Source organism: Coptis chinensis, chromosome 3, assembly GCF_015680905.1.
Source record: "Coptis chinensis isolate HL-2020 chromosome 3, ASM1568090v1, whole genome shotgun sequence".
NCBI classification, from domain to species: domain Eukaryota; kingdom Viridiplantae; phylum Streptophyta; class Magnoliopsida; order Ranunculales; family Ranunculaceae; genus Coptis; species Coptis chinensis.
Window position 1 is genome coordinate 7,923,242 of NC_141458.1, and position 6,282 is coordinate 7,929,523.

At 35.5% G+C, this 6,282-nt stretch overlaps 1 pseudogene; it reads right to left on the reverse strand.

Moving 5' to 3' along the window:
- Positions 1 to 3,720: 3,720 nt before the first annotated feature.
- Positions 3,721 to 5,407, reverse strand: LOC147507685 (uncharacterized; annotated as a pseudogene).
- Positions 5,408 to 6,282: the final 875 nt, after the last annotated feature.

A 6,282-nucleotide genomic window follows, 5' to 3' on the forward strand; every position in this document is an offset into this window, starting at 1 on the left:
TTATACTACCACATAGAGATGCTCTAATATCACCATTAATATCCTATAAATCATAAGCGTAGTTACAACGACCATTCCTAATATATCAAGAAAGAATTTCAAGCAATCAATTTCTTAGCTACTTTGTCAAATTGTAATAAATACAAAGTTTATTGAACAAGAAATTTAAATTTAAAAAACATTCCAATAAAAAAAACCAAAGTCAGAAAAACTAATAAGAATGGGCTTACTAACCAAGACTGATGGTTTGAGTGATCGAGAAACTCTCTGAAATGAAAAGATTTGATGGTGTCAAGGGTGTTTGCCATCCATCCCATCTCTCTCTCTCTCTCTGTTTTGCTTCCTCTTTATTTTATGTTCTGAAAATGTATGAAGTAATGGTGGTTACTGTTAGTCTGTTACTTACTTACTTGAAGTGGATCATGAAAACAATCATTTGGCGGGAAGGAGACCGACGTTTCATTTATGAATTTATGATCAAGTAAAAACCATGGGCCTCAGCGCAAAATCTCAAACCTGGTGGTCTGAGCTCTGAGGTCTGTCTAACAAACTCTCTGAATACTACTAAGGCTGTGTTTTTTTACCGGCAAACCAAGCTACGGCAAACCAAGCTAGCAAATGATATTTTCCCACTTAAATAGTGGTTTTCTCGTATTTGGCTGTGAAATTGAGTACTGGCAAATAGAATCTTGATTTGTCAGGAAAATATTATTTTCCCATGAGAAGTGGCAAAATACGCTCCACCTCCCCTCCCAAATCTTTTTGCCAGTGAGAAAATAGGGATTCTTTTCCTACTTACGTAAGAAAATTTGCCAACCCCCCCTCTCTCTCTCTCTCTCTCTCTCTCTCAGGCTTTGGGTGGTGCCGGTTAGCTCTCTCGCGATCACAATTGATATGTCAGGTATGGAATCTAATCTAATATTGCCAAAGCATCAATTGATTTCATAAATCTATTTGATTATATATATTTTTCTTATTTGTTCCATTTTAAGGATCAATTTGAAGTTGTTAATTTATCTATTCATGTATATTGAATTTGAAGTTAAATAATGTGCTTTAGTCGAGAAATTAAAGATGCACCTACATACATAAGAGGGATTCAACTTGTAATCTAGTCGGGAGTGTATCAACAATTTTTTTGCTATTTAATTGATATGTAATTGATAATTTTGTTTATAAAGTTGATACGATTGTTTAGTATGTTCCAATATGTCATTAGGAGTTGAATAAGTATGAATTTGTTGTAATGTGTTTGCTTCAAACTAGGCGTGGTAGGTGGTGATAAGAATCCTTTGAGTGGTGGTGTGAATGTAACGATGGATTAGGGCAATGGAAAACGGAAAGAGGGTGAAAATACAAGATCTACCCGAGTTAGATGGTATCCTGATATGGAAGCTATTTTGGTAGAGGTGTTGTCGGAGGAGTTAGCTACTAGGGGAAGGAAGGCTGAAAATGGGTGGAGGTTAGAAAGCTTAAAGCGTGCTGTTAATGAAATCAATAAACGACTTCAAATGAGTCTTGAAGCTGACAATGTAAGATCAAGGTTGAAATCAATGAAGCGTGCTTGGTTAGATGGAAGACATGCAAATGAGGCTAGTGGCTTTGGTATCCTATTTGAGAGGTTAGTTGGTTTGAAGTAAATATAATTGAATTTTTTTTGTATAACTTATTTTGAAATTAGCTGTTGTTTCTTTTACTTGTTTAGATGATGGGGATCGAGTATACCCAGGGAGGTGGGGATGATGGTTCTGAAGCTCATCTGGTGGGTGTGAAGGCTTCTTGGTTGGTTAGGAAGCAAGTACACTAAGTAGGGCTTTGAGGCGAACTTGTTACTTGTTTATGTTTTGAGTATTACTAAGTTTATTTTGGATATTGTGGTGATTAACTGATAATGTGGTGCTAAATTTCTTTCGGGATATTACTTTATTGATCTTTGGGATATATATTATGGAAGATGTTTTATTGTGTATGTTGTGTAGTGTATGTGAGTGTGTGCTGGCAGGTGGTGGTGGTAGTGTGTGTGTGTGTGTGTGTGTGTGTGTGTGTGTGTGGTGCTGCGTGCGTGCGTGTGTGTGTATAACACTCCGTTTATTTCTTTTATTTTTCCTAGTACAATAATAATAATAATAATAATAATAATAATAATAATAATAATAATAGATAAAACAAAAATATGATAGATATTAGTAAGGATAGGAAACCTTCATCCTTGTTTTTCGGGGGGTTTTAAAACAAAAAGGAGTTCACACGTAATTTATTTTTACACAGAGAAGAAAAAAAAATGAGTTTTTCACATAGAGGAGAAGAGAGGTTTCTTGCTGGAGATTTACTGATAGCTGATATCAGCGGATAGTAAGAGCATATCACGAGTGGGTAGATTTTTAATCTTTCACATAACTTTTATTGAATGTTTTATCTCGAAGCAAAAGGTTTACTGATTTCATAAAACTGATTCCATATAATTGTGCCTTATACGAAACTCTTATACAAAACTGATTACATATAACTGTATAACTGTGTTACTTAAGTTTTATTCACTCTGTGTCGTTATAAATCATTTTGTATGCTCTGTCAAAATTATTCTCCTTAAATTTAAAGTAATGGGTATTGAATACTTTTATATTGCCAATTGAGATGGAGTATATGGGTTGTATTATACTATTCATTTTAGATTAGATATAGGGTTGTTGTATACTGCCGAATGAATATAATATATGGGTTGTTGTGTTTGAATTGAGAGTTTTGGTTGATTAATTTATTGGTTGTTGTTGCTGGGGGATGATGGGTAGTGGTTGAATTGTTGTTTGAGTGCTGTGAAGCTTTGAAAAGTCATTAATGCAATCAAAATTGCGATTTTTGAAGTGTGAGGGAATCGAGATTTGATGGTTCGGTATCTGCATATGGGGTTTTTTGTGAGGGTTAAAATGATTGTCTTAGAAGGGTCAAAGAGTGGAGGTTTGTGGTGGTTGATCGGTGGTGGGATGCGCTATTGACTAGGGTTGACTTTAACTAGTTGGCCCGAGTTGACTTTGACTAGTTAATCAAGTTTGACTTTTAACTCAGATTATGATTTGGTCTATTAGGATAGGTCTAGGGCTATTAGCGTGCTTGGATTTAGGCTAAGACTTTATATATATACGTGTGTATGTGTATTAACTACTATGTGAAATTTCATTCTTATTATAATTCTATTATGATATACGACGCTGTGACACTTAGACATCAATATAATTAATAACGAGTAAACAATAATACACGAAACAAGATACTCCTCCGTTCTCTGAAATAATATATGCAATAAAGTTCAATAATGCGTAAACAAATTTACCGCACCCTTTTAGAACTCTCCACGCCTCAAGTTTTGGAAATAAGATTTTATGAATGGTGATGTCATGTAATAGGTGGGCATTTATTGAATGTGTCATAAATGACCCGTTAGCGTTATAAATGGGGTATTCATTGACTGTGTCATGAATGACCCGGGTACAGGGGCGGAGCGAGGATATATTTTTATGCAGGGGGGGTTTGGGTCAACAAAAAAACTTATAACAAATCACATATATTAATTCTATATTTCTAAATTAGTAAAATAAGTTTTCACACACATTGATAATAGTAAGCAAAATAAGTTTGTAACTCAAAAACATTCAACATATTATAAACATACCAAGAATCATAAATAGCCATGTCTAAATGCAAAATGAAGGTTGACCAAAAAACATTAAGTTTTAACTTCAAACTTAAAAGAATTTTCCTTTACGAGACTTGGCGTCAAAGTCTACAATCAATGAATCAGTGCTAAATTTTCTTGCAATCTCCTTTTCGATATACATTGTCATACTATATGCAAGAAATTCATTCCCCATCTTGTTCCGAAGCCTAGTTTTAACCAATTTCATTGTAGAAAATGCTCTTTCTGTTGTTGCTGTAGAAACCGGAAGAGTCAACACAAGTCGAAGTAGTCGATCTACTAGAGGGTAGATTTTTGACTTTCCCGTCTTCACAAGTCCTTCACAAAGCTCTACAATTGTTGCCATGTCTTGTAATTCAGCACATTGATTTACATCTAAGATATAATGTTGCAATTGATATCTTAGATGAATTTTTTCTTGACTTGAAAAATCTTGCGGATAGAACTTCTCCACCAGAGTACAAATATCATTGACCTTAAACGATTTATAACCATCTCTCGGGTCCAAGGCTAAACTAAGAAGAAAAAGCTCCAATGTGTGCTCATTGAATCTGATGTTTAACTCTTGTAATTGAGAGTCTACTGCTGTATAGAAAATGTCAACTCGATAATGGTGTTCTTTCTACCCCTACCAACAACATAATTGATGCTCATATCCGGAACATCAATATCATGATGGTTGCAAAAACATATAACATTTTCAAGTAATGTACTCCATCCGCTATCTCTCAACTCTTGGATAAGAAATTTTGTAGTTTTCACAACTTGCAAGGCATTTAAAATATCTTGAGACTGACTTTGTAGTGCTTGGCAAAGATCATCAGTAATTCCCATAATATCCCAAGTAAGATGCAAGATAAAAATGAACTCAAAGGATGTCATGGCATTGTATGTTGCATCCGCATCCCCTCTTGAAGAATATGTGCACCCATCTTCCATAATCTTAGTAAGAATTGTGCAAGTTGCATCAAACATGTTTATCAAACTGCAAACAGAAGTAAAATGAGAGCTCCATCGGGTATCGGTTGGCCTTTGCAAAGTGCCAATCTAATTAAGTCCCGAGCCAAACTCAATTTCACCAATAGCAAGTAATTCTTCAATTTTATTTGCTTGAGCAATTTGTAATTCATCGTGACGTTTGCAAGAAGCACCAACTATATTGACAACAGAAAGGAGCTTAGTGAAAAAGTGGTAGACTGGCTTCACTTCTTTGGCTGCAGCAACTAGTGTTAGTTGCAAGCGGTGGGCTAAGCAATTAACAAAATGGGCATATGGGCAGTCTTTAAGAATCAAGGCTTGTAAATCATTCCATTCCCCACGCATGTTGCTTGCTCCATCATAACCTTGCCCTCGAATATTTGAGACGCTAAGATTGAAGTGAGAAAGAACTCTACATATTTCAATCTTCAAAGTCGCAGCACAAGCATCATAAACATGAACAACATGGAAGAAACGCTCACGCAAAATGCCATCTCTATCCACAAACCTTAAAATAAGAGCCATTTGCTCTTTCTTGGACTCAACCCGTGCTTCATCAACAATAATACAAAACTTTGACTCTCCAATTTCTTCACAAATGGCATGTCATACTTTGCTTGCAAGAATATTCAAGATCTCCTTTTGGATCTACGGTGAAATGTATTTACAATTCTTCTTAGCTTTTTCCAAAACAACATTAGCAACATCACCATTGTAAGAGGCTATTAGTTTAACCATTTCAATGAAGTTACCACGATTTATAGAGCCAGGCTTCTCGTCGTGGGCTCTAAAAGAACATCCTTGATATGTTAACCATTGAGTACTATCAATTGATGTCTTGAGTTTCAACCTATCATCTGCAATTTTTTGAGAAGTTTATCTCTGAAAAACTCTCTCAATGTTTTGTGATTGTCGCATTAAATCTTGACATGCTCGAACAGAAACATTATGGGCAGAATTAGGATCTCTCCCAATATGAGTTAAGAAAGCACAATTTATACCATCATGGACCTTCTTCCAATTCTGAAATCCTCCCACACTGAATACATGAGACCTGAAGCGATCATTCGTGTTTTTGTTGAAAATAAAAGATGGATGACAAAAGGCCTTGTTCTTAGAAGGTGAATACTCTAACCATGGAAACTGCGTAAACCAATTATAAATAAAATAGTGATGATACTTTTCCGTTCCAGTCAGTGGATAGGAATCAAGCTTCGGTTGATATGGCCCAAATATTAGATAATCACGTCGAATTCCATAACATTGATCTGTAGGATACTCATATATTTAGCGACGCAATCCTGGATCACGCACTAGAGAAGAACTATCACCATCTATAATCGGTACCTCGAGTCTTGGAATTTGAGGAGTAGTTTCATGACTTGGCACCCCCTCAAGTCTCGGAATTTTAGGAGCGCGTTCTTGAGTAGGCACATAAGGAGAAATAAGAGAGGGCGACGAAGTGGCCTCTGAATTTTGAGGGGTACATTTCTTTAAGAATGAGTCTATTTTGGATGATTTGACGACCATGGTTAACCAACAATTCACACTCCTAAGTCCTAATTAAATAAACCAAAATGATTATATGAATAATATATTAGTTAAGAATTTAA